Here is a 16,020-nt window from a genome sequence, read left to right as displayed (position 1 = left end):
GTCACTTTCCTAACCGTTGCTACCTGACGAAAAGGTTAAATCTCAAATAGGTTAACCTTTTTCTTTTTTTCCGTCCGGAGCTTTTTTCTGAATACGTCAGCAGCGTCGTCACTTTTATCTGTGACCCATTTCGGGTTTGAAAGATGGCTGTGTTTGCAGTTGAAATTCTGTGCGACAGAATGAGATACCTACTTAAATAATATATTATTTTTCTTGGCAATGAAGCGACGCTTTATTCGAAGAGTTTTCATTTTGGAAACCGTTACCGACGAGATGTTTTACGATTTGATTAATTAACCTAGTTCACATGTCATATATTGCGATTTTTTTTAAATATTACAATAAAATTTCGAAGCATGAACAAATATTACATGTAAATGTCAAATGTACAAAGTGTCAGATATTTGTTGACATCCTTACATCTTTCGATTGATAGGCACATATTTATTAAGAAGATTTAAAAAAAAATCTATATAATTTCATACTTTTTTTGACGTTTTCATTTATTTATGGCTTACAACTTTTTAAATTTCTACGTTCGTAATATCATATAACTATGCCATTCAAATTATTTGAAACTCTTTACATTCCAGTAGCGCACAATATGTTTTAAACTTGAAAATTCGTATTCTCCCACGAATTAAGTACTAGGCATGTCATATAAATATTATGTAATCTTATAATATATAATATATTTAATATCTATCAAAGATTGATGTGTAATCGTGTAATGCTGGCTCCTTACAATAGTCCAAGTCAGGCTTTTTATGTATGTGGTCATGCGATGCTCACCATTTTGAAGAGGGCGATATAAACGTTGACCAACAAATGTTTACCGTCTATCGACGCAGTGTTGGTATTTCAAGACGCACCAAAGTGCACCAACACTTTCCTGACCTGTGCTATTGTGAAGGGGATGTTTAGTTAATATATTACAATAATTGTATTAAACTAATATAATCTTTTAATTTTACATAATATTATGATTATTCTATTTTATTATATTCATATTCTTGTTCGAGGTCAGTAATTCTTATGGTTATAATTCTTATGGTTTAAAAATGAACCTCAAGAAAACAAAACTATTACTAGTATCAAAAACAGCGACACCAGACACCAACACAAATTTTGTCATTAACAGCGAACCAATCGAACGTGAAACCTATTATAAATATTTAGGTACATGGGTCAATGAGAAATGGGACCAGTCTCAGGAAATAAAAACTAGAATTGAGATCGCAAGGAGCGCCTTTCTCAAAATGAGACGCCTCCTTAGCAATCGAAATCTTAACCTAGGTCTGAGACTGCGTATGGTACGTTGTCATGTGCTCTCAATTCTTTTCTATGGTATGGAAGTATGAACGCTAAACCAAGAGATGTCACGGAGACTTCAAGCTTTCGAGATGTGGCTGTATAGACGCATCCTCAAAATTCCTTGGACTGACCGGGTGACAAATGTTGAAGTTCTCAATCGAATGGGGAAGGACCGAGAAGATCTACGTAGTATCAAAACCAGGAAACTACAATACCTCGGCCACATTATGAGAGGACAAAAATACAGCATTCTCCAACTCGTCATTCAAGGAAAGATCAATGGGAAGCGTAGCAGAGGACGGCGCCGCATTTCGTCTTCGACCTCCGCTAGGGGATGGCACAATAAGAAGAATATTCTTGTTAACACTACAACATACCATGAGAATCAATGGCAAAAGTGTAGTAAAATAGTTGTGTATTTATTTAGTAATATAAGTAAAACAATCACAAACACCCATGCTTTGAAGAGAAATCACATAAATATATTGTGACCTCACCGAGAATCGAAGTCTTGTTCACATGACACATGTCCCAGTGCGACTCGCCGCGAGTGCATGTGGACACCTTAATGAGGTCACCTGTACCTCAACCGCGCGACAGTCGTCACGGCGCGAGTGCACGTGGACGGCCCAATGACGCGAGTCAAAACGCACCATGTGGACAAGGGACCTTACGCACTAGACTGCATATTCAATTATAATTCATATTCAATCGGAAACATTTTATTAATACTGATCAAGAGATCAATCTGTGTACAAAAGGAAAAATTTCTATTAAATCACTATTTTCGGGAAAGGCAGAACATATTGACTTTTGGACCACCTAAAATTACTATTTTAATAACGTTGATTTTCTTATGCCTTTTCCTTTACGCTTTTTGACGTATTATTGAACTATTTTTTTAATAATTTCAACTTATCTCCTTTTTTTCATACAACAAATACATATCTCATACTAAAAGTATGATATGAGAAGAAAAAACGAAAAATCGAGTATTTTGCAGAATCCATTAAGTAATAATGAGGCAACGGAAATAAATGATAAAACAAAACAACGAATTTTAAGATTTTTTAATCCATTCTGTCTTACTAAGCTTAAGTGCAGTACCTACCTATATCCATTAACTAAAAATTTTCAAATAGAAATTTTCTCCTTTTATTTTTTTTTTAATAGAGCTACTTCCTATATTTAGTACCGCCAGTGGATTAGTGAACAGAGCTTAAATTTGTTTGTTTCATGTTTGAATCTTAGAGTAAGTTTTTTTATGATCATAATATTACATCGTATTTCAATATGTGTTTGAATCCATGGCATGGATATTAAACCACCATTACGGTAAAACAACTGAAAAATGATATATCTCAGTATCAAAATACTTTGGCCCCGATGCATAGATTGTTATTAATCACTAATCAGCCGTTATTTGGGTAAACAGTGAATATTGATTTGTGTACAATGGCTGTACGCATACCTACTTTACTATACTGATATGCCTCTTTTCCTGATTGCCTTGCATAAAATTAGTTCAAAATGCTGTATTAGTATTGTATTAATATATTTAGTAATAAACAAATTGATAGATAATAAGTAAATGTTAAAAAATATTTTTAGAATATAATTACATAATTTTCATCTTATAGCTAGAGTGCAAAGTTATGAAGTGGCAACTCTACCTTTCGGTAAAACAGTCAATACAGTATTATATCATATAATTACATATTTTAAGCATAAATGAAATAAATACATACATATTTTGTAAAACACCTCAGAAACATATTACATTCTTAATAAAAAAAAATCATGAAAAAATATGGTGCCGGACCGTAATCTAAATCTGCATTCATCGGGTTCCGGCCAATACACTTTACCAATTTAGCCACCTGCATCTTACTTAATAACGACAAAATTCACTTAAGACTGACTTTTGTAGTTTGAATCAAGGTACCAACCATAGATACTTACCTATATTCCTAGCCAGTGTAATAGTTACTCAAAAAGTTTGTCCTAACGTAAAGGTTCAAATAGACTATACGACGATCGGGCACATATATGCTAAGAGCGATTTAGTGTCTATGATCATATCTATGCCATTCCGACATATTATACATACATATTGTATGACAGCTATGACATCGTATTTACACTCTGTGACATAGGACGCCAACATAAGAAACGGGGTTTTCGGCATTTATATGACCGATCGTCATAGAGTCTATTTGAGCCATAACTAAAATATAAGAATTAGAGAAAAAATAAAATATTTAATTTTTGAAAATTTATATCGTTTACAGTTAAACACAATTTTTAATATCGTTTAATTTTTTCCAATAAATACAATTTATTTTCAGTACTGATTATCTACGTAAACACGAAGCAGTAATATTATGTTGACAGTATATTAACATCTATTTGTAAACAATAAATAAAATTTCGTCGCTATGACAATAAAAAATATATGAATACTTAACTGTATTTATACTGATAAAATAACCAAAAAAATATTATAAGTTTATATTATTAACTATGTAGCCATTTATATTACGCAGTGTTCATACTTTTACTATTGTGTTTTAATTAAAAAATATTTGAATAAGTATCGGGCAATCGGAATTTAAAAATTTGATTCCACAAAGCAACGTTGTATTCTACCATTCCATTTGTTACCGTCAGTTAGGTTTACGTAACGTCGACACTCTATGCATCTGGGTCTTTCTAAATAATAGGCGCTGATACACAAAAAAATCTTACAGCACCATTTTGTTTTCTACGTGATAGTGAAGAAAACAGTTATACCGTTGAAGCTTCAGAATTTTTCTTTGTTCTGATAACATAAAAGGGGTAACATTGTACCTACATTCAGTTTGATTGAACGTCTAACAAACATTTCTTGTTGAAACCAGAGTCCTGGCAAGATAACCTTCACCCTGTGTCGGCCAATATGGTATTTCAGCAAAAACGGTAATATAATTTTTTGATTAAACAAAATATTATCATATTCATTTAGCGTAAGTAAAGTTTGTACCTATTATAACGGTTGACGGGTGGTTAAGGGCGGACATGCTCAGCGTAGGTTAAAATGGAGCTTTTATTGTATTTTCAAAGCATGATCCTGTACATTCCTTCAACGTTGTAGATAATCTATTTATATAATTTTGAAGCCTTGTTATCCTTTATATTTATTTTAAACATTTGATGACTGCATAAAGTATTTTTGCTACATAAACTAGTATTCTTTTAAACCTCTCGCTCTAATATTTTAGAATATAGTCATATTTCAGTACATGCATGTGCAGTGGTGTTAATATTTTTTATATTTATTAATTTATATAAAAAGATTATCTACAACGTTAAAGGAATGTCCAGGATCATGTTTTTAAAATGCAACAAAAGCTCCATTTTGACCTACGCTGAGCATGTCCCCCCTTAATGCAATAAAAAACTACTTGCGACGGTGAGGTATTTACGTAAAAGGGACGATTATTAATTTATTAATAATAATATAAATTTACAGGGTGCACCAGCCTGCTAAAAAGACAAAGTCCTACTGCCCATGTAATTGGCAAGTGACGACAATTTCTAATCGTCATCTTTTTCCATTTTATATTCCAACTCAAGCTGTTGTGTCAGTGATTAGACTGTTTTTTTTTTGTTTTTTCAGCTAATCAAAAACAAAGTTAACCATTTCCGATCTTAAGAAGATCATACTACTATAAGACTACTAGCTGACCCGGCAAACGTTGTTCTGCCATATAAATTATTTCTAGTAATATTTTGGTTGTTAAATAAAAAATAACGAATGTATCGTAAGTGTGTGGGGATGGGATCTATGACAGAAAGAGGAATTGAGCGCTGTAGACGATGACCGCCGATAAGAACAAAAAACACCAACCATTCATTTTCTCAATTCAAAATGAGTAATGATGTTCATAATGAATGAATTACCTGTGACAGGATCTCGTTGTTTAATGTTTATGCAATATCCGTCTTGTCCCTTCCAGAAAATTAGCGGATATTGGAGAGCGTCGTATGAACAGTGTGTGTCAGCGATGAACTCGAGATTATTGTTTCTTCTTCGAATCACGATTTTTCGCGTCGATATGCGGTCGCCAACCATTATTTTAGCAATGTCGTCAACAACAGGCGCATTGAATCGACGCACGTGCTCTTCAGCTGGTGTTTTATCAGGATTGATGACAATAGCGTGATTGTCACTTTGCAATTTGTGCATGTGTGCTTTGAAGTATTTCAATAATTCATTGTGCTCATTCGATAGGGCGTCCAGTTTGCCAACGATGCGCCTGGCATTAGGCGAATTAAGGTTATTGTAGCCGCAACGTGCATCCACACAATTGATGTCCTCACCGCCCATGAAGTAGATTTGTAAAAATGTATGTGATTCGCTTGGCATTGGCAGCAATGAGCCTACTTTGTGGTATACTTGGCCTTTGATTTTGAACGTAGAATGGAATTGTTGACCATTTGCCGCAGTATTGTGAACTATTTCTGTTGCTCCGAACGAAGTCATTTGGAAGCATGAATTGAATGTGCGAATGGACTTCAGGAACAGGTTTGAATCTGGAACCGTGCCGATGAGCAAGCCGTTCAATGGTTCTGGTGGTATCTCAACTTCTGGTAGTTGCACTTTTCCTGATGCGTAACACATCCCGGCTGACTCATGTTTGAATTTGAGCGCATGACAATGGGGACATTCTTTGTCCATAGCACCAATCAGCACTTTCGGATGAGCGGAATATTCAATATCTGGCTCGTACTCGAATGCGAAACGAAGGAACGAAGCGGATGTAAATGCTCGATGTACTTGTTGGCGTTGTCAGTCATTTGCTCTGCGTGTGTTAACTACGAACAGGCGCGCTTGGCTCCGTTCCAATTGTCGTTGTTGATTTTGTTCAGCTCGTGCCTCTTGTGATTGAGATGCACGCAATTGCGACATGCTCACACGCACGTTTTTGTTATCTTGTTGGATTTGTTCGTCTGTTCTTTCTACTCTACTACTTTGCATGTTTGTTGCTTTATTCGTTCGACGGTCCAAATGGCCCCCTTTGCGTCTTGCTGGCATTGTGCACTGTAATACACGCACACAAAAATAGATAAATTGAAATAAATGGTACAACATTTTGCACGCAGTGCGTTGTGATATGCCGAATGAAAACGCTTCTCTTAAATTCTTCTCGGACGTAGCGCCATCTGTCATTCAACAACATAAATAATTTCGTTCTGTTTGAAATACGAACGACGGTTAAAAAATTTGTTCATACAAAAATAATAAAATCAGGGTAAAAATTTGGGATTATATGTATTTTTTGATGCCAAATAATAAAAAAAATACAAAAAAAAAATGTCAAAAAAATAAAAGAAAAAATTTTCTGGATAGAGATACCCTAATCACTTAGCGGTATGAAATATACTTGTTGACCTATTCTCATACCTACTTAATATATATTTAAAAAAAATCATAAAGATGGGTTGAGCCGTTTCGGAGGAGTGCGACCACAAACATCGTGACACGAGATTTTTATATATATAGAGATGATCTTTAGGTTTGTATTAATAAATTCTTTTTTTCGATTAATTTACGTTAGCCACTTGCTCAACCTATTAGGTCCATATTCTGACTCCAAATACACATTGAAAAACAGTATGTGTATTTGCCACACCCAGGATAAAAACCTAGGCCTCACGACGGGTCTAGGACGATTTGCCGCCGGGACAACTGGACGCCATGCAGTTCGAAAATAAATAGACATTAGGTACTTATAGGTACTTTAAAAAATATATATTATTACTAGCTGGCCCGGTAAACGTTGTTCTGCCATATAAATTATGTCTAGTGAATATTTTGGTTGTTAAATAAAAAATAACGAATGTATCGTAAGTGTGTGGGGATGGGATCTATGATAGAAAGAGGAATGGAGCGCTGTAGACGATGACCTCCGATAAAAACAAAAAAAAACACCAACCATTCATTTTCTCAATTCAAAATGAGTAATGATGTTCATAATGAATGAATTACCTGTGGTAGGATCTCGTTGTTTAATATTTATGCAATAACCGTCTTGTCCCTTCCATAAAATTAGCGGATATTGGAGAGCGTCGTATGAACGGTGTGTGTCAGCGATAAACTCCAGATTATTGTTTCTTCTTCGAATCACGATTTCTCGCGTCGATGTGCGGTCGCCAACCATGATTCCAGCAATATTGTCAACAACAGACGCATTGAATCGACGCACGTGCTCTCCAGCTGGTGTTTTATCAGGATTGATGACAATAGCGTGATTGTCACTTTGCAATTCGTGCATGTGTGCTTTGAAGAATTTCAATAATTCATTGTGCTCATTCAATAGGGCGTCCAGTTTGCCGACGATGCGCCTGGCATTAGGCGAATTGAGTTTATTGTAGCCGCAACTTGCATCCACACGATTGATGTTCTCACCGCCCATGAAGTAGATTTGTAAAAATGTATGTGGTTCGTTTGGCATTGGCAGCAATGAGCCTACTTTGTGGTATACTTGGCCTTTGATTTTGAACGTAGAATGGAATTGTTGACCATTTGCCGCAGTATTGTGAACTATTTCTGTTGCTCCGAACGAAGTCATTTGGAAGTATGAATTGAACGTGCAAATGAACTTCAGGAACAGGTTTGAATCTGGAACCGTGCCGATAAGCAAGCCGTTCAATGATTCTGGTGGTATCTCAATTTCTGGTAGTTGCACTTTTCCTGATGCGCAACACATCCCGGTTGACTCATGTTTGAATTTAAGTGCATGGCAATGGGGAAATTCTTTGTTTATAGCACCAATCAGCACTTTCGGATGAGCGGAATATTCAATATCTGGCTCGTACTCGAATGCGAGACGAAGGAACGAAGCGGATGTAAATGCTCGATGTACTTGTTGGCATTGTTGGTCATTTGCTCTGCGTGTGTTAACTACGAACCGGCGCGCTTGGCTCCGTTCCAATTGTCGTTGTTGATTTCGTTCAGCTCGTGCCTCCTAAATTAAAATAAATCGTACAAAATTTTGCACGCACTGCGTTGTGATATGCCGAATGAAATGTCAAAATGACGTGACGCTTCTATTAAATTCTTCTCAGATGTAGCGCCATCTGTCATTCAAAAACATAACTAATTTCGTTCTGTTTGAAATACGAACGACGGTTAAATTTGTTTATACAAAAATAACAAAATCGCGATTAAAAAATGTGAGGGTGGGGGTAGGATGATGAAAATTTGGAGTTATAAGGATTTTTTGATGCAAAATAATAAAAAAAATACAAAAAGATATTTTCAAAAAAATAAAAGAAATTTTTTTCTGGATAGAGATACCCTAATCACCTAGCGGTATGAAATATACTTGGTGACCTATTCTCATACCTAAAAAATATACATTAAAAAATTCATAAAAATCGGTCGAGCCATTTCGGAGGAGTGCGACCACAAACACCGTGACACGAGATTTTTATATATATAGAGATTTATATTTAAATTATTATATTATGATTTAATTGATGGTGAGAATTTAAATATGCACACGTTAATAATGATTTAATCGGGCATATATTTAAGTTCCAACAAAAAAAGAGTTTTTTATTTTTATATAAAGCCTTCGGCATGGTAATTCTCAATCCACAATAAAAAAAAACATTATGTGTAGAGTAAAATGAATTCAAATTACTGAATAGTAGATAAAAACTAATTAAAATTCATCGTCTACGTTCTGTTTACGTGTCTACGACAGTGCGGCGTCCAATTGTCCTGGCGTCCAGTTGTCCCATTCGCCCCACGACGTTATAAACTGCCGCGTTAGCCACTCGGCCATCGAAGGCGTAATCAATTTTTAACGGTACACAAAATAATTTAAGCTTACTCCTAGCTATAATAACATAATTCCGTTACGGCCTAATTCTAGAAGAGGAGTCAATATGGTGAATAAAGAATAATTCTATAGATACTGTCGGTAAATTTTTATGTTCTTATCTAGGACTTACATTATTTTACCTGTCATATAGTTCATCACTAAAAAGTACTCCTACATCTTTTGTATTATGTGGTTGAATGTGATTTACCTTTATTCTAATTAAAATTTGATTTATCTTAGACTTTCAACTATTTATTACTCAAACCCAATTGAGTAAATCTAGATTGAAAAGTCAACAAATTTAATATTTATCCCATTGCGCGACGGAGGTTATAGGGGACCATTTTAATAGACGCTTAAGCAAACAACTACCACTTCGCCACTTATTTTAAACTTACCGTGAGGCCCCTGCATATATTCATTATTTTTTAATATTTTCTTTGAACTTTTTAAAGTTTCGATGTCCAATTCGTGTGGGAAGGAACAAATAAATTCCTTCACACTATGTCATACGACCGCACCCATCCAAGGAATGTTTATCCTCAAATAAAACAATGTTTGCCAAGCCCAATGACTGTGGATTTAGGTCCCGAAAAAGATATTTAGGATTTTCCTTACTAGGTCAGAGAAAAACGAACGAGAAATACGCACCAAAATTATGGACAAAGGAGAAATTCTTTAACAAAGCTTTGATAGATGATAAGTAAATACTTCAGGTTCATTGGGTGGATTTTAAATGAATTACATTAATTAACTATTGCCGTTCAATACGACAAATCAATTATTGACAATTACTTTATTTTATCACGGTACTATATAACGAGTATATTATCGTAACCAAAATTATCCGCCGTAGACGAGAGGCAGGTTATCCCCTTCTAAAGCCAGGGGTCCCAGGTTCAAACCCTGACTGACAAATTTATGTATTGTTTTTTATTATTTTTTTCGATCAAGTGTATTGACCTAATAAAACACCCATATAAACCTTTTTACGAGGCGGCCAACATCCACTTTCGATAATATGCCAATATTAATAAACTTTTTATTTATTTGGTATACTTCATTTATTATTATTTGATTATTTTTCTATCGTTTTAGTAAATAATTAACAGATCCAGATGCCCTCATTTCTTTTGATTGTACGAGTATCTTACATCAACAAAATCTCAATGCTGAAGCCACTATTTTAAGTGACACTTTGCAACAGGTTATAAGTATTGTTAACTATATTCGTGCAAATGCAACACGACATCGCCAGTTTTGTAACATGTGCGTTGGCTATCGCAGGGACAATTTTGTCTCTATGAGAACGAATTTTATGAAGAACAGAATCTGCGATGATGTTTTTATTGGTGGTAGTATGGATCTAAAATATTGTCCAATCGATTCGTCGTAGTTGTATGTAACATAAACTCCACTACGATATAACAATATTCTGTGGACACTGATTTAAGAACCAAATAAAATTCACCAACTAGGCGATGACGTATTTACAATGTGTTTTTTTATGTAACTTAAATCTGAGATCAAAACCCTACCCTATATATGTACTGAATAAGTAAAATGTCTTACTATATAAAGTATAATAATAGTTTAACTTTCTGATTTATTATACAGTTATTTGGCATATTTTCTTTAACATTGCATTCGATATCCATGTCTCACGATACATACAAAATGTATATAAAACAATCCTTTATTTTTCTTGAAACGTCTCCATGATAATACAAGTGAAAAATTATATATCAGTTTCAGAAGGAAACACTTAATCTCAAAATCCCGACAACACAAAAAACAGTCCTACCCCACCATACTCAGTTCGTCTTAGTTTCCACATAATAGTGAAGAAAATAGTTTTACCGGTGGGGCTTCGGAAAAATCCAACTGTAGGTTTTTCTTTGTTCTGATAACATAAAAGGGAAAACTTTCGGGAAACGATGACAAATGAATTGTTCCAAAAAGTGTTTTTATCAGAGTGAGTTTGTGACAGGTAGGCACATTTACCCTACTAACAATTCGAATATTATATACAGTAAAAAAAGTTTTAAAAGTATGAAGGTTCGAAACTTAAATAAACCTTTTTGTACTATACTTGTACAATATATTATATATATACTTTAATCACATGACCATATCGAGTTGCATACATAGCACAAACAAATTCTTGAAAAAACCTTGATGCTTCTGAAAAATGAAAACTTTCCAAACATTCTATTGTTTTTCGGTTTTTCAGTATCGTATCCGGAAATTTGTACGTAAACAGTTCACCACAGGGCACTTATTCGTGCGGCGCAGTACGTGAAACATGAGTTTCAAACAAGAGTATGGCTTTCTCACCGGAAAAAATTGCGCCAATGCCTACATTACGATATTTGAATAAAAATAATCGATTCCGTTTGTCAATAAAGGATTAGAAGGTCTTAAGCGACGAAGACGTCATTCTGCTGTGCGTTAAAATAAAGATGGCGAATCGTATACGGTATATGAGAAAATATCGGTTATAAACGTCATGTTTCTGGAAAATCAACGGATTTTTCTCAAATTTGGTCAATTCAATCGGTAGATAATTTGGCAGCGCACATATCGAAGTGAAGATGTAAAAATAACAATAAAATGTCGCTTAAATGAGCCGTTGGTGCGTTTTCCAAAATCTCTTAGGATAATAATATATAGGAGATGATGGGTTCTTCGTTGAACATTTCACCGTGGATTATATTTGTACGTATGCCACAACATGTGGCAAATTTTATGAGATGTCTTTACTAGGTTAGGTTAGGTTAGGGTTAATCTAATTGGAACAGTACTATTTGCAAACTATTGCCGCATTTTGTAAGATACGTACAAATGTATTCCACGGTGAAATGTTCAACAAAGAACTCGTCATTTCATAAAATGTTATACGAACTCATGTTTCACGTACGGCGGCGCACGAATAAGTGTCCCACGATGAACTGCATACGTACAACTTACATGTAACCTTTTAGTATACCTATAACTCTGCAACTAATAATTTCCAATGTGAAAAATTTTTTCAAAAGGTCCCGAAATCGGAAATTTTAATAAATAATCCTTTGTTTAATAAGTTTTGTTTAAAAAAACGCGAGATCTTTCTTTAGCTTTTCCAGATCAAAATATTTTCTTCAAAACAAAAAAGTTTAAAAAAAGCCAAGTTCTCAAATGATATGTACAACGACATCCTAAGCCTTTAATTAAAAAGTCATACATGCTGGAGTTATTATCAGATTACATTGACGAAAAGTAGAGGCAGGCTGTGGAAATCCGACATAAATAGTACCTGTATACTAAACTTTTATCAGTCATGTTTATTTGTTTTCATTGACAAAGAATACAAACTGCATATGTTATTAGTTATTTTTACAACGCTTTTATTAGGTGGTATTCTTGTTTGTCGGTGGTTGTTTATCCAGTACAAATCTTGCAATCGATTTTTAACTAATTTCCCGACTAGTTAGACATTTGAAACTTTTTGAATATATCAGAACACGTTGCCAATGCATTCTTTTAATACGTTTAGCAATCTTTAAGTAGAATTGAATTCATTTTCAGTTAATTCTGTTTTGTATGGAAAGTTATTTCATAAAAATCCGTAAAAAGTAAAAGACTATTATTCGTTGCTAAGGGGGTGGTCCTAGCAACAAAATTAATAATATATACGTGCGTTACTATGGAAATCAAAATGAAATGACATTTCAGTATTCTATATTTGTTTGTTTGTTTGTTTTTTTTTATTTACTTCATACCAAGTACACGTTTGAGCATATTGAGCATAATAATTCAACAGTAAATTTAAAAACGTTGTATTTATCTTGTAATTATTTTTTAAATCATTTAAACCTTGCCTAAAGAAACCATAATACATATTGTTAGGTAAAAATATTTTTCTATATAAAATATCAAAAATTATGACATTAAATCATACATCGTTTTAAATATTTTGTAGATAGAAGAATATTTTTTTTTAGTTTTTATTGATTAGTTTAGGCAGGGCTCGATCAAATTTTTAAAACCGTCTGCAATTTGTATTTTTAATTCAACGAAAACAAATATATGACTGATAAAGTGTGCCTTTTCTTTTTATCCTACCTCTATTATTATGGTTTAATCTAGCTACACTCTTGGGCCTAGGCAGGGTTTAACTGAATTTAAAAAATTAAACAATACAATCTACAATTTTGTATTCTTAGTTCAATGAAAACAAATATGCATTACTGACAAAGTTTAGTATTTATGTCGAATCTCCACAGCCTACCTTTATCCTTAGCCATAGCTAGAGTTGGGTATTTCCCGAAATGATGAAATTTTGAATTCTCGAGATTCGGTATTTTCAGAAAAGGATTCTGGAGAATTCTCGAGATATCGGGAAATTCCAAAAAAATATGATTTTTTTTTATTTATGTGAGAAAACAAACAAAATATAAGTAGGAAACAAAAATGATTCAAAACATTACTTATTAAAATATAATTTCAAAAAACACAGACTGTCAATCGCTGCGTCTGACAATCGCGTACGTTTTTGAGACACAAAATTCCCTGATGTTGCAAAAATTGCGCTCATTTTGAGTCGACGTTGGTTAAATTGTGTTAAATGCCCCGATCAATCTTTGAATGTTTTGTGTTTTCTGTCCACTTTTTTCATATATTGAAAATCGTTTTTTCAATTAATATTTGATAATAAAGAAATCCCGAATCCCAAGGAAAGATTCTCGAGATCCGGGATTTCCCGATATGTTAAAAATTTCAATTCTCGAGATTCGGGGTGGAAAATCTTGAAAATTTCTCGAGAATTCCCGTCGGGAAATTTCCGAAACCCAACTCTAGCCACAGCTTCATTCGATGCTTTACTTTCTGTTTTCCCACCAACAAAATACATCCATTGCGAATAGTTTTTTTCTAAGAACTCGAATATTATGCCAACATTTTTTACAAAAAATATTATGTTAAGTAACAATGCTTTATGTTTGGGAGAATATTAATTTATTTTAAACATGTACGGTTAGCAATGTTACAAATGGCTGTATTCCTGCGAATTTTTTGATTGTATCCATAAATGATTTTGGGTTAAGCATTAAAATAATACTGCTTAAGTATATACATGCTTAATTTAAATAAATTTACAACGTTGCTTTGTAATCCTTTTTGAAAACATGTCTGCCCACATTATTTCGTTCCCACTCAAAAGTGTTTTCATTGAAACTTAACACTTGGCTCATCACATCACACGGTTAGACTGAATGTTCTAACCAGCTAACCCATACAAACCCTAAGAGTACAGCCAGAGTACAATGTGAATATTACATTATTTTAACACACATATAATTTTGTTGATTATCTCCCATATTATCAATCTTTATCATTTTGAAAAACATACGCATTCCTTGCCTAAATGACACTTGCTTGATAGTTTTATAATTTTTAATTTATTCAAATATCACCTGTCAAAAAATGATATCAAAAACGCTTAGAGCCCTATACAGAGTCCAAGATTTCGATCTTAAGGATAAGTTGCCGAAAAGAATGACTTAACTATAGACTGTACTGAGTATAGAGTTAAGGAATCCTTAACCATAGACTACTTTTGTTATGAACACGCCCCCTTCTGTATTACCATTTACCACTGATAGATGCTGTCAAAATAAATTCGCATGTCTATAAAACAGTCCATACACTCAAATTCATTTAACAATGTATCTCAATATGGATATTTATCGTGTTAATTCATTTGGCATGTACTTGCAGAATATTATTTTACTTTTATACGCCAGCCCGCAGAAATACAAGATGCCAGACGATAGAATGACACTTGACGTTAGTGTTACCATGTTAAAAAAATATCTTGCGGTGCCTGTGGAATCACGTATAATGACTTATAACGGAAACATAAGATTATTATAATTAAATATTAATATGTATTTATAGTTATTGCATTTATAAAGTGGAGTTGTCATATTTTTGTCATCGTTTAACAATTATAAAATAATTTGCCTTAAACTATAGGAAAGAGAATTTTTAAATATGGTATTATTTTCAATAGAAAAAACGAACGAAGCTTTAAGACGAGGTGAACCATAGACAACATGATCTTAACTAAGGACAATGTTTCTGCATAATGTTTTCTGCTAAGGAAATTTTAGTTATGACAAATTTTTCTGCATTTCGCTCTTAGGTACGAACTTTTGATACTCAATAAGATAACTCTCATTTGTGCACGGTAGGTCACAGTACGATAAGGTCAGTTCAAGGATACGATCGAGTGCGTGTTGCCGCGCTGCGTTAACTATTGAGTGATTCAAAACATTCTGTTAGACCTTCGTTGCATTAAGTCTGATACGGCTTGAGTGAACGTCGCATCCGCATCAATCATACAACTCATCATCATTCATCCACCCTCACATATTATCATCCATAAAACTGTGTAGCAAGTGCCGCGCATCGGGTAACCTAAAATAAACAATACCGCGTGAGTGATAGTGCAACCAGACCACGGAGCCATCATAAATCATCATAAAGGTCAGTGTCTGGCATTCTGTAAAATCGCCCCCACCACTAGATCCGGACTACACATTATCCTTCAAATTATACAGTCCACTGCGACAAGCGCCGCCAAACATTTTTAGATAAATGTCTCATTATTGCAAGCTTCATATTTTTCCGCTAGGTGCTTCTGTTAGGTAAAGTATTAACCGTAATCTTTATAATTTCAATTATTATTCACAGCCAGCCCATATCATCGAACAATATGGCGGATTCTTGTTGAACTGTTTGAATTCTGCGGCTACAACTCCAAGCTTGTGTTGTAAATTTATTATGCTCT

General features: G+C 34.0%; 1 protein-coding gene across 1 annotated transcript in view; it reads left to right on the top strand.

The window, feature by feature from the left end:
* Positions 1-16,020, top strand: part of LOC147071610 (uncharacterized) — a 549,084-nt gene that overhangs the window by 391,616 nt on the left and 141,448 nt on the right. The window lies entirely within an intron of this gene.

This window comes from Rhyacophila brunnea, unplaced genomic scaffold (assembly GCF_057557595.1).
Source record: "Rhyacophila brunnea isolate RB1 unplaced genomic scaffold, BYU_Rbru_1.0 scaffold_20, whole genome shotgun sequence".
Taxonomy (NCBI): Eukaryota; Metazoa; Arthropoda; class Insecta; order Trichoptera; family Rhyacophilidae; genus Rhyacophila; species Rhyacophila brunnea.
This window is presented reverse-complemented; position numbering and strand designations above follow the sequence as displayed.